Source organism: Platalea leucorodia (assembly GCF_965183815.1).
Source record: "Platalea leucorodia genome assembly, chromosome: 1".
In the NCBI taxonomy this organism is placed as follows: Eukaryota; Metazoa; Chordata; class Aves; order Pelecaniformes; family Threskiornithidae; genus Platalea; species Platalea leucorodia.
Window position 1 is genome coordinate 152,006,588 of NC_138823.1, and position 20,127 is coordinate 152,026,714.

Here is a 20,127-nt window from a genome sequence, read left to right on the forward strand (position 1 = left end):
TTCCTTGCAGACTCTGTGCTGGGAAAGAGGATAGGATGGTGTCCAAATCTAGCATCTTGAAATTACCTTGGGAGAGGTATAAAGCAAAAACTAGTCTGAACCGCAAGAGAGGCAGCAAGCAGCAGAAGCACGTTTTTTTTGCCAGATAACTATTTTGGGGAGAGTAAATCATTACTTTTGAAGCCATCTGTCTGAATTGCAGTGAATCACACCATAACTGATCAAGAGTATTCAATAATTAAATAGTAGTGTTCAGATGAGTATCTGTACACTGCTTTCATCTAGTTCACTTGGTTCTGATGTTTGACAAGTACCTGTCTGCTGTCTTGGAGCTGTGAAGGTGGCTGTTTATACCCACGCTGCTGGCCTACTTTCGAGCAATTCATGCAGTGAGAAACCTGATTATTTTTTCAGTCTAGTGGTCCTAAAATGTGCTGTGGTGAAAACTGTACCTGCACTCGCTGCGGTTTCACACTGCCTGTGGTAAAACTGAAGTATGTCTCCCTCCGCTGTGAGCGTTGGCTGAGCTTAAACCTCTCGTGTAGGAGCAGTGAGAGCTCCTGCCCAGCGCTGATCTGCCGAGATTCCCGTGGCTCTGCCAGCGCAGGGATGGCAGAGCGGTGGCCCAGCTGTGCAGGAGGGCTGCCCGAGCCCCCTCCGCCTGCCGAAGGGGTAGGTAGGCTCCCGCCGCTGCTGTGCCGCCGGCTTGCAAGGTAAACACGGAGTGACCTATAAGCCAGCCAGTCAACTCGCGTGTGGCCTTATTAGGCAAGCCGCGGCGGCGGCGTCTGGGGACAGAACATGCTGGATGGCGGCGGAGAGCGCGCAGCCCAGAACGGATCCAGCCCAGACCCCGGGAGAGACGACCCAGTACTGCGGCGCTGACAGTGTGCTGCCACGGAGCTGCTGCTGTCTGAGCGCAGCTGTCAGAGACTGAGCTCTGCTTGGCAAATACAAAGAATTGTGCTAGAGTGGCTTTAAAAAAATAAGATCCTATGTGTAAAAGTTAATAGCTGTAGTTCTCTTTCCTGACATGTTTTTGATGTGCTTGGTTGTAACCTTAGGACACCAGTTCACGCTGTCATTCCATATACTGGAACACTTTGCCGTGGCCTTTGCTAAGAAGTGTGTTTTCATTCCTTGTGCTGCCTGCTTTCAGAGACACACCTGAACTAAGAGGAATTAATTTTTTTGTATGACTTCAGGACTTGTTTCTTCTCTCTTCTTGTGCAGTTCTATGCCCTTTATTGGAAGACTGTTTGCTACTGGCTAAAGCAATGATCCTGCTCCCAGGAGAAGGGGAATATTGGCACTCACTGCCTGTGTGCAGACCAGGACTCGACTAGGTTTCTTCATACCCGCCTTATAAAAACTGACTTTCACATGGAAGAAGGCTTTAAAAAAAAAAAAAAGTCAGTGTGTTTTTCCTTTAGTAAAATACCCATAGATTTAGACAAGTACAATACAGGCAGGTGCTGTGCAAGCTTTCCTGGGCAGCTCTGGGAAAGCTCTTCAGATCTGACTTGTGATTAACTTGCTGTTAGTGATTGGTACCCTCCTGAGCACTGGGCACGTTAGTGATTTTTTGCAGGGGCCTTGGGAGTGTATGAGGGCAATAAAGAGAAAAGGCCGTGGCTGCTATGAATTTAAACCTGCTCTCTAGAGAACAGGCTCCAGAACTGTAGCATCACTGTGCTAACCAGATTGTCTTTCCTTGTGAATTTTTGCTTAGCCATGCTGGATGCAAATTAAGCCTGGTACACGTGCTTTTTCATAGTGACGTTATTTTCAGTGACACTACTTGTAGTTGAGCTGTCCTACCTTGACCATCGGCTCTTGAATAAAGCACGTGCTTTTTCTTTATTTCTTTTACTGAATACTTAATTTTCTGAGAAAGCATTGCAACATGCTATAAACAGGATGGGAGCTGGGGTCATGGATTTGTTGTCTGCAAGGCTGCTGTCTGCCTGAGGCTTGAAAATGACAGTTATATTTAAAGGTAAGTATGCAGGGCTATGATGTGGCCTGCAAAATGTCACATCACAGTGGTAAACAAAATCTATGTTTTCCTTAGATGACTATCGCGAAGAGCCAAATAACTTTGTTATAAATTCTTCCTTGTGGTATGCGTGCCTCTCTCTGCTCCCTTATTGGGCTTTCACACGCGTGCAGAGATAACGGTGCAGAGGTGTTCAGGAGCAGCCAGGAGAAAACTCAGTAGCATGGCTGTGCTTTTTGCGTTGCTTAGCTGCACAAAGCCACTTGCCACTCCAGGCAAGGAGACAGCCCTGCGCTGGTTGTATTGCACTCTGGGGGAAAGTTTTCTGGAGACTGAAGAGACTGGAAGCGTCAGAAGATGGGGAAATCCATCCTAGAAACCCTGGCTGCTTGTTTGGAGGACAGGAGTTCTGCAAACAGTCTCTCCCAACAGCAGTTTAAGCTCTCCGTCGTTGCAGCAGCAAAGCTCTCATTCACTGCAGTGGTAAAGAAGAAACTGCTGCTTGTGTCATGACTTCAGTGAAGGATGCCCACAGAGCCTGGCTAACCCTGTGCCTTCACAGTCTGAACTGCAGCTGCTTTACAGTGAGCCATGGTGTGACATGCTCTCAGATATTGTTTTGCTAGGTAAAAACCCCTGTCTCCTCAAAGTCCTTTGTCTGTTTAATAATTTAAATTGTATGTACTGCTGGGACAGGAGTTCCTGCCTTATCCCTCGTTTCCAGCCATTTGCTCAGTCCATGCCTAACCCTGGCCTGGTGCACGCCCGACATCTTCTGTGAGCATTTCAGGCCCACAGACAAACAGGTCCGACTCAAGTCGGATAATGTGCCTCACTGGTATATCTGATTACCACACAGGAGAGGGGTGCGTGGCCTTTGAACTTCCTTTAAGGAGCTAGTCTAGACTGATCCTACTCCTGACGAGGAAAACCTTGAAGATCTTTAATTATGCTACGGTCTTGCCATACAGTTTTGTGATATGAGATGTAGGAATGTCAGGGGACATTACCTTCATGTTCCTTATTCTGAAAATGTGTTGCAAGAGTGAAAGATACCCCAATCTCCTTTTAGGAGATTTTTGAGTCCTAAAATTAATGACTTTAGTGAGATTTCTTCAAATCTGAAATAGTAATCCAGAGACTGAAAGGTTTTTTAGAGTATGTGTGGAAAAATACCTGTTGTTCTCCCTTTTCCCAGAGCACATGAGTAAATATTCAGTACAAAAAGACCATCCATATTCTTTTAACACTTCTGTCATCTTGTCCTAAAAAAGTTAGTCCCCTTTATGACACTTACTAACCAGCTTTCTTCATCTCTTTGCACATGACCTGTTTTAAAGTACACCACATAGGTGATGCAGTGCTGAAGTTTATCTGAAGACTTGTCCAAAACATAATCTCCAGCCAAAAAGCAGAAGTCTTCTTACTAGGATCATTATTCAAAAACTGCTGCACAGTGGAAGTGGTGGGGGAAAAAAGCGAAGTGCAAAGGATTAAACTTGCTTCCCACGGGAGGGATGATACCATGTCAGGAAACTTTAGTTTAGAAGTCCGTACAAATGGCCTCCATTTAGGAAATGAGAATATCACTTGCCCACGTACGTGGGGTTTGGAGAAGACTGACTGGCATTGCCAACCCAGAATACATACTGTGTTTGCAAGCTAGGATGCTTGAACATGACTTGAGACAATAGCTTTCTGTTAAGTGATTATACTACTGAAGTAATCTTCTGTTAGATTTTTGACCTGTCCTCTAGCTTTGCGCTAACTTATTTCTTGAACACCTTGGCAGAAATTGCTGGAGAGTGGGAGGAAGGGGACTTAAGAAAAAGGAGGCTCTTGTAGTGCCTTGCCACTTACCTTCAGAAACACATGCCTACATGCAATTTTTCAGTACCCGAAGGGGGCCTAGGAGAAAGCTGGAGAGGAACTTTTCACAAGGGCATGTAGTGATAGGACAAGGGGTAATGGCTTTAAACTGAAAGAGGGTAGATTTAGACTAGATATAAGGAAGAAATTCCTCACTATGAGGGTGGTGAGGCACTGAAACAGGTTGCCCAGAGAACCTGTGGATGCCCCATCCCTGGAAGTGTTCAAGGCCAGGTTGGATGGGGCTTTGAGCAACCTGGTCTAGTGCAATGTGTCCCTGACCATGGCAGGGGGGTTGGAACTAGATGATATTTAAGGTCCCTTCCAACCCAAACCATTCTATGATCCTATATGCCAAAAACTGACAGGGTGGCTTGGGGTGGGCAAGTAGCCTGGAGCCTGGGAGGGGAGATCAGATGGAGTGATGGAAGATAGTGGTCTGGTTTAGCCTTCTCTTCTGACCTTCATTCTTGCGATCATCCACAGCATCTCAGATCTTGGCACAGCTTACTTTGACTTGCTATTCCAAGGCTGCTCTCATTGTCCAGAAGAGCAGTTGAATAAAAGTCATGATCTCCTTTAGACCTCTACCTCTAAGTGTGGATGAAAATATGATTTCATCATCTTGTTTATACAGATCATCTCAGTTTTCTGTGCTGGTCAGACTCCTGCTTCCCTAACTAGCATATGTGCTGAAAGTTCCTCTGCAGTCACTGTGGGTTTTCTTTCCTGTGCATTCTTGATATTTTTTTTATTATTATTTTTACGCTTTCTTCAAACAGCTGTCATGGGCTTCTTTGATTTTTGTTTTTATGATAACTGCAAGTCAAAACAAAGTATCTAGTTCTCCTTATCACAGAGGAACACTTCTAAATATAATTCATAAGCAATCAAAATTCAGAAAGAGTAGAGACTTGATCTTGGTGGGACCTGATTCATAACTTTTCAGTGCTTTGGGATTGGCAGCCCTGTAAGTTGGGAACAGTTTTGCAAGCCGTTTTAACTCCAGCTTTGATTACAGTGATTAGTTTTGCCAGACAAAAGGAAGATATTTTCCTTCTCTTCCTGTGGGAAGCTTCAGAACAACATTTAGCTGCCAGCTGGTCTTTCATGAGCAGTCTCAGATTTGAAATGTATGCATGCTTAACCTCTAGCTCTTTGCCCAGATGACTGCAAACGTAACTTCCAGCTGGGCTGCCCCCCTTTCTAGCCTGAACTGTTGTTCTCTCTTTGTTTGCTTATGTTGGAGGCTGCTAATGCTCAAGAATTAATGACGGCAGAGGAGGACAAGAACATTACTACCGATTTGTAACGCAGCCTTGATAACATAGTTTGGCTGAGCATACTTGTAGGTCCTGGAGACTGGATCTATTTGAAGGACAAAATACTCTTCCTTCTTCCCATGAAGTGTTTGGAGATGGATTTCTTTTCTTCTGGGAAAGACTTGCTCTTAAGCCTAATGTTTACAAACAAGCAGCAAAAAGCTAAATCTAAGACTTCTTTTCTTTATACCATTGCTTGACCCCGCTGACTTAGTGCTTTTATCAAGGTGTCTTCTCCACTGCCAGCGCTGGTTAAGGGACAGCATAGAGACCTGTCTTGCAATAGGTGATCCCTTTTTGATGGAAAGGAGGGAGGGAAGTTGTCAGTTACCTATAGTTACATCTTCCCAATGATCTGTGTGAAGTGCGTAGCATTGGTGTAATACCCTAATTCTCCAGCATCTCTTGGCATTAAGAGTTTTAATATTGGAAGCAGTGTTGGGACATACCCCTCATCTTGAAGAGAAGCTGAACAAGCTCTGGGGTCACAGATTCTGCACGGTAGCAACAGTTTTAGTATTAACAGCAGTGACATTAATGTGAATTCATAGATATATGCACAGAGCAATGACTGGTGACCATCTTCCAACCTAACATGAAGAGAGCTTGAAGCCAAACTCTAGACTATGGGTGGGGTTTTTTTGTGAAGACCTTGATACAGGTGTTCCTTTTATTGGATATTTTACTTTCCTCTGTAATAATTCTCTTTGGTCCCATGAGATGGCCCCTGTGTTCTTGACCTGCCAGCTGTAAATAGTAGGGAAAGTAGTCCTACTTGCACCAGAGCCTATCACAAGTATTTCTTCCCAGGTGGTAGCCAGAGCTGTTGGAGAAACTGGCTTCTTACTGCATTCTGTGAGTAGAATTTGAACAGCACAAGCAAGAACCCATTTAAAATATACATATTTGTGAAAGGCACTCCAGATTTTTTCTGCAGCTCAATGCTTTACCTTCTGCACCTTATTCCCCAGAAGAATGCTGAGAACAAAATGTTGGAGATGATGTACAGCAGAGGAATGTGGGAGCCTGTCCCCTCCCTCCACAAATACAAACACACCTCTCCTCTGTCATATGGGACATCACCAGACTCGGGGATGACTACTGAGCTGAGCTCACCTCCTTTGTTAGCCAGAAGGGTTGATTGCTTTCCTGATCCTAAGATCCTGTGCCTTTTTCTTTGTTCTGGCACCTTCTGAAAAGCAAACCCAGCAAAAATAAAAGAGAATGTTTACTACCAGTTTAGTCATCTGACTGGGTCGGTCACTAGGGAAGCAGGACCTAGCAGAGGTCCTGCAGAGAGAAACAGGTAGGACTGTCTTTTTTGGCAGCTGTGAGCTATTACATCAGCTCAGCTGTCAAGTCTTAACTTCTTCAACCTTGCTAAAGGCTGCAGCCATGAGATTTATCAAATGAGTGTTATTTATCTGCACTTTACGAGAAACAGTTTCCTTACTGTTACCAGATGAGTTACAGGTGCTTTAAAAATGCTCCAGGTAATAATGCGTCTATTCACAAGATCAAGTAAGCAGTCATCACAGGCAGGGTTCGGAAAGAAGGGACCTTTTCAGAACTGGGCATCTCTTTTATTGATATACCCACACAGATACTGGTCCAGAGTGTCCCCATTAGCTGTCAGCAGCAGCAGCTTTGTTATTTCTGCACTGTTTTGTTTTTGTGTTTTAAGCACACCTGCACTTATGTCTAGGCCATAAAGTAGATTTCCAGGTTAATGGCAAGTTTGAACCAGCATCAACAGATTACATTTTTTGTTGCTGCTTTCGTATTTGCTAGGCTCAAGTACATGTAGGCCTTCACAGCTGGTCAAGAGACCACAGCACTGTTCGATTTGTGTTCTACGGGTAGTGCTGTGAAGTGGTTAGAATTAAACGTGAGAGCCAGTAACGTTACAGGCAAAGAAAAAAATGTGGTATGTACCATCAGATATTTCTGAGCAGAGGATATTACTTGGTGAGTCAGAGGCTTCAATGCCACTTTCTGTGTGTTGGGTGACTCTTGTTCCAGGGTGCTCTGTACTGTTGAAAGATCAGCTAATAAAAGGTTTTTCCTTAAGGTGACTCCAACATTATTCACGTTAAGAATGAATAAATAAATTAATACAAATGGTAGGAGCATGAGACAAGATGGAGCACATATTCTTCTGCCCATTGCAAGAACTTGCTAGCATGAAAAGCAGTGTTTTGATGACCTAGACAAGCTAAATACAACTTCATGGTGAGCCAGCAGAAATTAATAGGTTTTTGATAGATGATGTTTTTCACTTGTGGTTAAGGAGTCTCTTTCACAGCATCACTGCTTATGTTTTGCCTGTACACAGAGCTTCCAGCATGGATCAGGGTCTTGTTGTACCAGGTATCATAAAAACAGGTAAGAAAAGTCAAGAACTTCAGTCTTCTGTTTCTAGGCTACTTTTTCATGGTCCTGACAACCTTAGCCTTGCAGTGAGTTTTCTACTGATACTAGTTGAAATCTTTTTGAAGGAAAGAAGTCTGTTGGAGGGAAGCTAGTAGGCAGTTACTGCCTCTGGTTGGATGGGGTTAAGTGCACGGACCTGTTTCAGTCACATATTTAATGCTTCTTTGTGTGCGTGTGTTAGGTGATCAGGTAGTTCAGTGCGGAAGACTGAGCCAGGGTTATTGCACCATTTTGAACAAATACTTCCAGACTTTCAAAATGAACTATAAAGGGTTCCGACTCTTCAATCCAAAATCCATCAAATCTGTTTAATGAAAAAATATGGTAGCTAGACAGTACTTTTGTGCAATTTTACACCTTCTGTCTCAAATTAAAATATTTGGAGCTGTGGTGTCTGTTCTTAAATCCCCACCCCCACCAGCAATTTTGCTCATATGTTATCCATAAATCTTGTCTGTTTCAAACATTCCAACTAATAGTTAGGCAAAACGTTTAGCATAATGATATGATTAACAGAGTCCATTTTTTGGCAGCCTGGATGTGTTTTTCTTAAACAAGCATTGCAGTTTATCCTGATTAGAGATAGGAAGGAATTATTCCTCCTCTTGGAGGTTTTTTCTTTTTTCTTTTTTTTTTTTTTTTTTGTTTTTTAATATGAGGATTTAGGGGTTCTGCATTCATTTTGCAGGAATATAATGTGTGATTTGGCCGTATCTTTGAAGTGGTAATATTATAAATCTCCCAATCACTATTGCCCAATCTGTTTTAGCATTCATGTGCCTAATTTCTGTTTGTAATCTGATTACTGGCTTGAGCTGCTCCAGCTTGCAGCCTATTGCTATGCATTTACTGTACTCCCTGGGACGCGATAGCCTGACAGCTCCACTCCTGTGCTATGAAAAATCTCTACACGATATTGCTAAGACAGGCCTAGGGCTGTGGCTGGTTGAGAATTAGCTGCTATTGTAGTTTCTCTTTGCTGAATCCTTTGTTTGTGCAACCATGTTCAGAAATCCTTGGATCTCCAGCTATTTGGGAAATGTTAAATACTCTGAGGAGCAAGGTAAGAGTTCCAAGTAAATAGAAGAAAATGCAGTTCATTTGTGTGTGTTTAGTCTCTCTCGTAAATAAGTATGCATGTGTAAATATTGTTTGACTGGATCTTCTGCAGCCACATTAGCTACTTTAGCAATCGGTATGCAGTTAGTCACCTAGGTTATTTCATTGTTTCCTAAAGGACACTTTTGAAAGATCCGATTAGATGGATCTTTTAATTAGCTTAGCTTGCCACTGACTTAGTGCCTTTAAATATACTAAGTAATACTGGAAGGTTGCATCTACTTTTTTTTTTTAATTCAGCATTTTTAATTTCCTACGTATTAAACTATGGATAGTGGTTTTATCTGGTAGTTTGTACCTAAGAGGGAGGGGGACTAGATTGAACAAATGGTTAAACTTGCGAGCAAGTTTGATTTACACTTCAGTAAATATACTCTTAATTTTAAATACAAATATTTAATATTATTTTAATGTGATTATGAGCATGTTTAGAATTCTTCAGTGAAAGAAGGAACAAAATGCTATTGCAAAGATTTTTCCTTCTGTGTATCGGGTGGGGTTTTTTCTTTATTGAATTAAGACTGTGTCAAACTGATGTTTCTCTTGTGGGCATATTTATTTTCTTTTGAAGCAGAGTTGTTTTACTTTTTCTCCTGTGTTTGTATTTAATTTTAAGACTTCCATATTGTAGTAAGTTAGTTTTATTGGACTTAATCCTCCCACATGGGGTTTAATTTGAACAGGAGGAAATACATAAAATATCAAAACTGTGTAACAAAATATAATTGTCTGTTTGGATGTTCTGTGTTTGTGGGGGGCAAAGAGAGGAGCTCGCTCCTGTGAAATACAGCAAAGTTTTAAGATGTATTTGAGGCATTATAGATGTGGTATGTATGAATGTTACTGAATGTGTTTAATGGGTAGCAAGAGTCAGACGGGCTTGTGTGCTCCCTCTTAGCAGCCCTTCTCCCTCCCTTCTCCCAGCAAAGCAATGAAAGCTACTTTCCTCCCTTCTCATATCCCCTCTCCAGTTTTGGCTAGGGTAGGGAGAATTTCTCTGTGGTCTGCCTGTGGTTTTCATGGTGGACAGCTGGTTTAGTGCCAAAAACTATAGCATGGGTTATAACCCGCTAGAATGGCTATAAATTTAAGATATTCCTGGTTCTGATTAGCTGAGCTGATACCGAGCTGGGCTTTTTAAGTTACTACATACTCTTCTCACAGTAATGTAAATCTGGCCTTTTTAGAGGATACTTATGGCGTGGGGTATTCTTTTTAATGTTGTAGTATAAAATACAATGATTTATATACCATTCATACTGTTTTTCTTAAAATACTCTTTCGGTCTTAACAAGATGTTTCTGTGTAATCTGCATGCATTATTCTCCATTTACTTGGAAAGAGAAAATGAATGTTAACAAAAACAGGAAAAAGTTGCCTATTAAAGTTGAAGAATGCTATTAGCAAAGCTGCTTGAAATCTGCAGTGACTTGTAGCAGATGCCTAAAAAATGCTGTTTTGCACATTTTAAGCCTCTTTATCAAGCTGTTAAAATGGTCTTTTTTCTTTTTCTTTTCTCTTTTTTTTTTTTTTTAATGTGTTTACCTGGAGAGATGGCAGAAAGAAGTGGAAGAGAGGAGGGTGAAAAGTTTTGAAAGGCATAGACAAAAGATACATTCTCTAAATTAAGATCTATATTGTCAGCTATAATAAGTTTCATTAAACCCTTTCTGCAAAAATAAGAAACATCCTACCAAGATTTAAAAATATTTTGTATAAGCAAAAAATATTTTTTTGCCAGTTAATTCTTCTTTGAAATAGTTAAATCTCATTTCTGAGGTAAAGTAAAAGGGATGTTGCTGCTTTTGAAATGTTCTGAAGTCCAGGCTGTGTAATATTCAGGTCTATCTTTGAAAAATAAAATGAACGCTGCATCAGTGACCAATTGTTTATTAATTTAGGGTTTTGGGGTAGTTGACTTAATACAGATGGTACGGAAGGCAATTTTCCCATTGGGAGTAAATTATTAGTAGCTTCATGTGTTTTTCAACAGCAGTCACAGACCAGGTGCTCCCCTGCTCCCTGGCGAGCAGTTCTCCAAGGTCTCTTAATAGCATCCTCATTGCTGAATGGAGGCAGCCGGTTCTTGGAGCACTGGTCATTGTTTAGACCCTCTGATGATGCTCTTGACTGCAGAAATGAAAAAGTTAAATCTGGGGGGAGAGGGGCGAGATTGCCCATTGCTTGTTATGGTTCACAAAGGTTTGGGAACTAGTGGCTTTATAATACATACTTTTTGAATATAAGGCTGCATCCGACACAATCTTGCTCTCAGTGTAAACACATGTTCATCTCTGACAGTAAGCATGTTCTAAGGCTATTCAGTAAAAAATGGGAGCTTCCAAACAGCAGACAACCTTCAGAAATATTTCTGTCTCGGATAGTGTAATACTGCTGTTGCAACAGATCCTCAGCTGGGCATCTCTGCCTTCTGCAGTGAATATGCAGTTTTTATAGTATTGGTAGGCTGCAGCCAAAAGACTCTTGCTACTTGCAGCGTTTCTCATTTGCAGAGTGCTTCATAAACATGTCTGCCGCCCATTTTATAGGCTGGAAAACTGAGTCAAGGAGTTTAAATGATAGCCCCAGGCTGCAGTGCTACACCATGAATTAGATTAGAATGTGGCAATTCCATAAAGTGTTGACGCTTTTGATGTGTTTACTGTCTGTACTCATTTTTGCAACGTTTTGGTTTATCGTCATCTTGGACATGCCAGCTTATCCTCCTTTGACTAGAAGGAAGGCCTTTGTACAGTCTTTTCCAGTGGAAAAGGACTGTGATTGGAGAGTATAACGTAGTTTCCCAAAAGTTTCCCGTTTATTAAAGCATCTTCACTATGGTGTGGTTTTTTTCATTTCACAGATTTTGACAAAGGAAACTCAGTCAGATTTAAACCTTCACGATTGCTCCAAAGGAAGAGAGCGTTAAGGTAAGGTCAAGTTTTTCTTGCCCAGTGAAGATGACCGCTTGCATGATTGTAACTTGCAGTCATTGTTTACATTTATTCTTTTGTCAGGGAAAATGATTATTGGTCCTCTTGCAGGACCAAGCCTTGGCATAAAGCAGATGCTCTGAACAGGTGTTGAAAACACCAACTACCTCCTAAGTAATGTGAAAATTTATAGCTGGCATTGCTAAGGGAAGAGTCCCACTCTGCACTGAGCCTCCTGCCACTGCAATGCCCATTTTTCCTTCAATGGCACAGACACAGTACAGACATTTAGTGAACCAGCTTGGAAAACTGATCTGTCTGAAAAAGAAGGTGGCTGAAGTGAGTGAATTAATTATACAGTCATGCAGAGAGCTTTGTCAGCACACGGGAGGGGGACACCGCAGAGATGAATGGAGAGGTGACTTGCTGCTTCCTTGCCAGGGCCACGCTGCCTTGTGCCTGTAATCTTAAGGCACAGTTCCACAAGGCTGAGTATGGGGATATAGTTCACAGTTAAGCAAGGTGGCAGGTCACATTTGCTCTCTCTTCCCATCTTCACTCAGACTGCTCTTTGGTGTCCACCTTTGTGCTTGCTGGACTCATTCATAATGGTGCAGCGAGGAGGTCAGGGAGTTGGGAAATGGCTCTTCCTCCAGCAACCAGCTGTTTTGTTGGCTCAGCTGCATAGGAATCCACCAGCCTTAGGCACCCAGGCTGATGTTTGCAAGCATCTTTTCAGTAAACACGCACCTTCTGGAGCGCACCTGATTCCCTGCCGTGTTGTTTCTTAGAGAAACGGAGGGAATATGTGTAAAAGACGTATTGCATTATGGAAGGCAGGTAGGGGAAAGTAGAAATGAGAGTAGTAGAGAAGGATGTGACTGTAGAATGGACCATTTATGTAAGAGTCCAGGGAAGGAAATTCTCCTGGAGGTAGACTACAAGAAGAAAAATGAACACCAAGCACCTAGCTGGCAGGTATACAAGTGGATTTTCAAGCATGTGTTCCAATCACAAAATCTGAGTATATCACATAGCTTTAATCCAGATGGCAGGGCAGTGTTACCAGTGGCATTTGGATCAAACTTCTGCTTGCTTTTGGGCATGTAACTAGGTTAGTGGGACAGCTATTTAGAAACTGTATGCTGCTGCTGCAGCAGCAGATGAAGTTTTCAGCCTGGAATCCCTGATGTATAGAAGCAGCCCATACTTACTTTGGAAGTTGCATAGAGCAGTATAACTACTGAGACTATCAAATACTCTACTAATGCCACATTATACATTGTTTTTAAAGAAAAACTATTGAGGTTGTGAAATATTGTTGCCTGTGTTTTAATAGGAATCTTGGGAATTTCTGAACCTTGGAAAGTATAATGAGTTTGCTGGGAACCTGAGGCCAAACCACACGCAAATCCTGTGCGAAACAAACTTGTGGGACCTCATGCTGTTGATTGCATTTCATGAACCATGATCCCAGGCTATATTTCAGGCAAGCAAAGGAGGAGAAGTTCCTCTTTCAGTATCTAGATTTAACAGGGCCTTTAAGAAGAAAGAGTTCTTGCGAACTTCTACAGTTTTTTGTTTTGTTTTCATTTAGAGAAACCCAAGTATGCCTTAAATTATTTTAATAATGAATGTGCATAGCCTAGCTGTTCAGTGCAGAAGCTCCTGGAGCTGCTGCTTGGAATCTGCACCTAGATTTATAGCATGACTTGAGAAATTAAGCAAAGGTGAGTAGATGTAGTTGCCATACTTCTAGAATAGGGTTGTGGATGAGTTTGAAGGTACGATATACTTGGCAAGCCTAGTCTGATTGTCTGAATCTGCTTAAGCAACTAAATTGTTGTTGCAACTGCTCCTTTAGCAGAGAAACTCATAAAGCAGGGAGACATCTGGATAGATAGATCCCTTTGAGGAAAAAGGGAAGCCTTGGTGAGGAATTACTTAGGAGCATATTTTTTTAAAACCCCTTATGAGTAGTGTCCTGTAATTTTTATTTTTTTTTTTACTAGTTGGAATTGCTTTAACATCATTCCGACTCAATTTAGATTCCTAATGAATGTTCTTATTGAATACTGTGACATGTCCTAAATATGCCGACTTTCATTTTTAGAACTAATTTTATATACGTATCTATAAATACCCAATTGTTTGGCTTGACTGTATCATCTCCAGAGCAGTGCTTTGCCTCTGAATTCTCTGTGCAAGTTAAAGCAATGTAATCGATACACCAGTTTAAAAGACTTTGTGTTTCTAACATGCAGATATTTAAAACAAGCAATGCTACCTGCAGCTTTGCAAGAGAAAGCAAAAATGCCTCTGAAGAGGAAAAACTCCTCCATTGTGGATAAAATAGTCAGTATATGAAAATACTTAATAATTTAAAAATAAACAAGTAAATAAAAGTTGACAGTCTGTCCAGAGCGAAATGGAAAATGAGGGCATAAGGGTAACTGTGAAGAGACTTGGACAAAGCAGATAACCTGTGGTGCCGTGTAGCCCAGCGAGGGTTAAGCTTAAGAAGTTTGTGGTTATTAAAAGAATTTTAATGAAATCTGCCAGTGAGCAAAGGTTGGAAGCGACCCTCCGTACAGAGGAGGAGGGCGCTCACATACAGGAAGAACTGGATGACCTTGAGGAGTAATAGAAAAGGGATGTAATGTAATAATACTAAGTGCACAGTTGTGCATTGGGGGCTGATAAATTTTTCTGTCACTTGCAACTGATGAAAGCAAAGTCTTGGCATATTAGTTTCTCATGCGGGATTGAGCAACCAATATAGTGTAGTTATAAAAAGGCAAATGTGTGGTAGAACCCGGCATTCATCTGGCTAGTCATATAATAATGCTTTCTCTATTAAAATTCCTATTTTTATGAGACACTGCTGAGACCTAGGTCTGGAATCAAGACTGTCCCATTCTGGACACCATATACAAAAAAGATGACTTAAAACTGGAACAGGTAGAGAGCATTTTTACAGATAGTCAATGAAACTGAGAGCCTGCCTTGAGGAAGCTAAGTAGATGTGGAAAACTTCTGTTAAGAAAAATAAGTAAGGTAACCAACAACACCGGCACAAGAACAAATGGATGGAAACCCAGTGAAAGACATTTAGACTGGGTTTAGAGGGTCTCTGGCTTCAGAGTCCCTGGAACTCCCTGGAGTTTGGAGGAACGGGCAGGAGAGAACTTAACTAGTTTACAGTATTTAAAAGTTTGTTGAGGATCCACAAGCAATCCAATAATACAATTCCTCTTAGAACCAGCAAGCTGGTGCCAGTCCTGATTCTGTATGATTTTACCCTTGGAAATTCATGTGGGATAGAGGCATAGTTATGGATGTTAGTATGCACTTAATTTAAACAAAGATTTTGCTGTATGAGTGAATGCTTTTCTGTAGAGTCCCATGTTTATGAAAACTTAAGGTGCTGCACTGTCGCAAGCATTATGGAAGCAGTTGGAGATGCTGCTAAATAAAGCCCAGGTATTCAAAAGTCATGAGCTGGGTCCCTCAGCACTTCTGAGACAAGTATTAAGTAATCAAATTGATTTGACAAAATAAATTTTGGTTTCGATTTATAGCCTTAGACCAATATTACTCACATTTTTCAAACTCATCCTCAGCCAAAAGGAGTAGAAACTGCTTTCAGATGGAAACTGGGAGTCTCTCGACCTAGGGGTTCTCCAGAACCTGTGTCTGTAAGAAAGTAACGTATTGTGAGGCTAATAAGAATCAGGAGCGTTTGCAATGTGGGGTTAGGCATATAGAAACACACAGTTAACTGTCCGAGTCTCTGCGCAGTCTCAGATGACACATGCACCTATTTGCTTGGGGCTGCTCTGTGCTATCTTTTTATTTTGTTTAGTTCCATTAAAGTGTTTTTGCCCTGTAAGGATACGCAGTTTTCTGTAATCGACAGCTTCTTGCAGCTCTTCACCTTCTACTTGCTGTTTTCTGTAGTGGCTAACATTGCTTTTCTTGGCAGTACCTGGAATAATTTCTGTAAGTGCAGTTGTTGGAGACGATTTGCAGCAGGTGGCATGGTGCCTGAATGTGACACAGCCCAGTTTTTTTATTGTCATTTCAAGGGTTTTATTCTCTTCTCAATGTCTTCTTACAAAGGAACATTACTTATAAATGATAAAGAAGCAAATACTTTTTGGATTTCATGTAAAATGTTGTTAGTCATTATATGTTAAAACTCTTTTCAATGAGAAATGTTCTTCTGGAATAGTGAGTACAGAATTTTTTTCTTTTTTTACTGTTTTTTCTTTTCCAGCCAAATACCTGTGATGAAAGGGTATTCAATTCTTTAAAAAGCTATTTAAAAACTGTCCTAAGGAAGGATTTTCCAACAGTAAGGCTGTGCAATTTCTGTTGTCAGAATGATTGTAAATCATATGACACATCACTACCATGGCAAAATGAAGAGCCTAGGATCACTGTGGGGATTTGTATCTGTTACACCTGTCTACACAGTTTACTGAAGGTTTTAAGACTAGTATTAAAGTTTTCTTATGCCTGGTTGGGGTATAATAATGGCAGAATACAGCCGTTTTCTCTCTATTTTTAGTAATTGGAGAGAAAAATCTCGCTTTGTTTACCCACGAGGAACAGTTCCTCCAAAAAGTCTCTCTAGACAGTTAGTATCTACTTTAGACCATTATGACACCTACATTTTACAGTTAAAATTTGTATATTTAATTAACATATTTAAATAAGTATTTTGTGCCATCTAAATGGGCATTTTTTCTGTTTTGAAAAGACAAGGTATAGAACTAAATGATCTGCTGCTCATATTAGTGTATTATAAGCCATATAAGATCCAGAGATCAGTGCAGTAACAACAATAGGGCAGTCGTGTGGAAGGCTTCTAGGTGGAATGTACGTACAGTACTGCATTTGATGAAATATGTTTTAATATTTATGGAGAATCATTTGATATAGATTATTTCAAATGTAATTGCTAGTAGAGCATTTTGAAGGCAGTCTCCGGTCAGTAATTTAATGCAAAAATGTGTCACAGTCAGTTCCAAACAAGTTTCAAGTTATGTTGGGTTTGGCTTTGTGAGTTTCTTGGGGTTATTTCTTATTTCATTCTTATGGAAAATATTTTCTTTGGTATCTCTGTTAGAATATCTTGCAGTAAATCGGTTACATCTTGGCTTTATTTGATTTGTAGCAGAAACATCCACAGTTCTGTAAACCAGATGTTGCTTTCAGTTTTCAGAAGGAGTTCTCATTTGAAGATAAAGAAGAACTTGCAAACAGCACAAAGGATATTGATGCTAATCTCTTAGCAGTACTTCCAAAAGGTAGGTAAGGGAGACACGTTATGAACACAATTGGTAATTTAACAGCATGTGAAGTTCAGTCTATGCAAGTGCAAGGCACAGTTAAAATCACTTAGGCATGTGTTTTGTAAATGAATTTTCTTTTCCCTCTGAAGTATGCATAGGGGATGAACCACAACACTCTTTTACAAGGCCTTGTTACGTCCCTGCTTCATAAAGTTCAGCTTTGTTTACCTAGTTTTCAATAGGTTAAGAAGTAGTTGAAATTCAAAACTTCAGAGAGGTTTCCTTGTACACTTAGATTAATACTGAATTCAAAGTTATTAACTTGGCTTGTAGTCATAGCTCTTTCCAGTCCCCTTCGGTGGTTGGTAGAATCACTGTGCTTGCATGACCAACCGAGTACAAGCTGAATTTTACTCTTGCATGCTGGAGGACCTGAACTACATATGGATTTGGGGGTTTTTTGTTTGGGTGGTTTGTTGTTTTTTTTTTTTTTTTTTTGGGGGGGGGGGGGTGTGGTTTTTTTATTTTTTTTAACTCCTGTCTTAGTCTGAATAACTTAAGAAGAAAAAAGCAGTTCTATCTTTTGACACAGTTGAGGTAGAGGCAAGATTTAATTCTCTGGAATTATTTAGAGGGAATCACAATCTGCTTGGAAATAGTTCTTGACCAGTAAAGGGTGACATTTGACTGAAGAACTACGTGTAAATGGCATAAAGATGTTCCCTTCCCTCAGGGATGTTGTGGATCTCAGAATTTCAGTTAAAATTGTGTGTGTTCTGATGGTATTTTTACCCTTTACAGGCAAACTATAAGGCTAGATGCACTAATCCCAACATAAAGGAACTGGCTTGCTCTTTTAATGACATTTGTTGCAGAGTTCCTTTAGAAAGGAGCCCTTCTTCCAGCATAAGATTTAAATGATATTTAAGTGATGTGCTTGCTTTTATAATATAATCATTACAGATGTTTAGAAAGAGGCTTCATTGACACAGTGACGGAATAGAGTGATATGCATTTATACAACACAGACTTCCTGAGAGCACTAGTCAGTAAGAATACGTAGTCCCTCATTATTGCATATACTTAGCCTTACAATCATGCTGGCCAACAAGTTAATTGTGAGAGCCTTCACTTGAGAAACCTTCTCTGTAAATTGCTTCTCAGTGAACTAATTTCTATTCCAAGATGTCTCTATTTTTTAAGAAGTTAGTCTCATAATAAAGGCATCAGGTTTGGTGTGTACCAGACTTAAGAAAAAGGTAGCAGTGGGAGCTGATGGTTACATTCTGAGGGGACTACTTGAGGCCAAACACTTTCTGAAAATCCAGGTTATTTGTCCCATCTAGGGCCTAACTTTGATGCAGATTTGCACATGTTGGAAAATCAGAGGAATATATTTAATTTTCAACTGATACAGACTGAACTGAGGTTCAAAGAGTCTAGCTGAAGTCTCACACATTGCTGCCTGCAGTTAAGCATTGAACATGTTAGTATACCTGTGCTAGCGCAAAGAGAAGATAAATGCTTCTCCATCCTGGTTTGTAGACCATCATCGTTCCACATGAGGACAGGAGGAGGTAGGAACAAGGCTGGTAGGCTTCACTATTGTGTTAAATTTTCCTCAAAATGAAAATATATATACCTGTGTTACAATGGTTATTTACCATCTCTGAGAAATTAAGCCTCTGGCAGGTAAACTTTTGATCCACATCTATTCAGGCTTCACAAATGTATGTGCTCACTCTCTACTAGGGACTTTTGGAAGGCTTGATTTAGTTTTTACAGCTTCTGTATTTTAAAAATAAAACTGTCACATGCCTGCAACTTTATCCACATATATCCCCTCTGCTGTTATCAAAGAGGGCTTTCAGCAAAAACATATTTCTATTCTCTAACAAATGTTTCTGAAAGATTTCTGAATTCTGTAAGAAATCTTTCACCTTAATTTAAGGTGTTTTTTAAACATTTTGATAAGGTGCACTCCAAATGTACTTTTGTGTTTTGTTTTTTGGTTTTTTTTTTATTCTGGGAAGAGACATGGAACAATACTGCTTTTGCTAAATACTGGTGTTATAAGGTAAATTCTGCTCAAAAGGTCTAAAGTAACTAAAATTAAGATGCCTTTTGACAGTCTATCTTAGAGGGTATCCTACCATAGCATCCTGCTCAATGTCCGAAAATAAAGCGTGAAGTTCAGGGCTGTTCCTGAACTGTGGCTGTTCTTCCTGTTGCCCTTAACTATACTGACCAAGAGTGCTTACAAAGTGTGTTGGCATGAAGTGACTTAGATAAGGAGCTTTTACTGTGAAATTAATTATTTTAAGCTTATTTGTCTTTTATTGTGTGCTGAATCAGATCTTTGTGCTACCTTTTAGGTAGAAGAGTTGTTATTCTTTTACACTGTCATGGGTGTCTTTGAAATGTTGTAGTTTCTGATGGTCATGTGGAAAAACATCCTATGAACACATGGAAAGTTGGCACCAACATATTCAAATTGCAAACTAAAAAAGAGAAACCCGATCTCCGAAGCTTGCAAGGGCCAACAGTGTCCTTGGGAGTGAAATTTCTCCAACTGGCTTTCATGTTTTGAAGTCAAACATTTTATTCAGCAAAAAGAAATCACTTGAGTAGAAGACTTCCTGCATTTTATCTTCTTTTTTTACTTTTTTTTCCCCCTTTACCTTCCCAGAAGAAGAATATTGCTGAAACTGCTTCCACAAAAAAGCTCTGCAGATGTTGGCCAACCTAGCTGAAATTACTGTCTGGAATCTCAAGTGTGGAAAAAGTGTAAGGCAGCATAGAGTAGTCCCATGCTATTTTTGTCGCATCTTGTTTGGGAAGGTGTTGGAGAGATGCTTCATGAGGCCAGTGCTCTTTTTAGGACTGCAAAGCGGTAGTAGAATCTCTGGAACTTCAGCTAACACGTAGCAAGAGGGTGTTGAGCTAATGCTGCTGGGAGTTCTTTGGATGTTCCACATTTCTTGTACGCGGACGACTTATAGTCAAGTTTCCCTTTTGGGGGGGTGGGAAGAAGACGTTAGAATATGAAGCTGTGCTTTAGAGCTTTACTAAAGCTGTGTAAAAGACCTGTTTCCTGATGATGGTTTTAGGGACTATATAAATCGGTGAATAGGGAAGAAAAATGATCAGGA

General features: G+C 40.5%; 1 protein-coding gene and 1 long non-coding RNA gene across 11 annotated transcripts in view; both read left to right on the forward strand.

Annotated features, from left to right (window-relative positions):
* Positions 1–16,919, forward strand: part of LOC309594521 — a 79,231-nt gene extending 62,312 nt beyond the window's left edge. Inside the window, exons 3-4 of the long non-coding RNA XR_014229068.1 lie at positions 11,606–11,672; positions 16,899–16,919. This is a non-coding gene — a long non-coding RNA (uncharacterized lncRNA). The remainder of the gene's footprint in view (positions 1–11,605; positions 11,673–16,898) is intronic.
* A 22-nt stretch (positions 16,920–16,941) lies between these two features.
* Positions 16,942–20,127, forward strand: part of SVIL (supervillin) — a 65,817-nt gene continuing 62,631 nt past the window's right edge. For all 10 annotated transcript variants that reach the window (XR_014229060.1, XM_082320415.1, XM_082320418.1 and 7 more), the window contains exon 1: positions 16,942–16,990. The gene's annotated coding sequence lies outside the window, so the exon portion shown is untranslated. The remainder of the gene's footprint in view (positions 16,991–20,127) is intronic.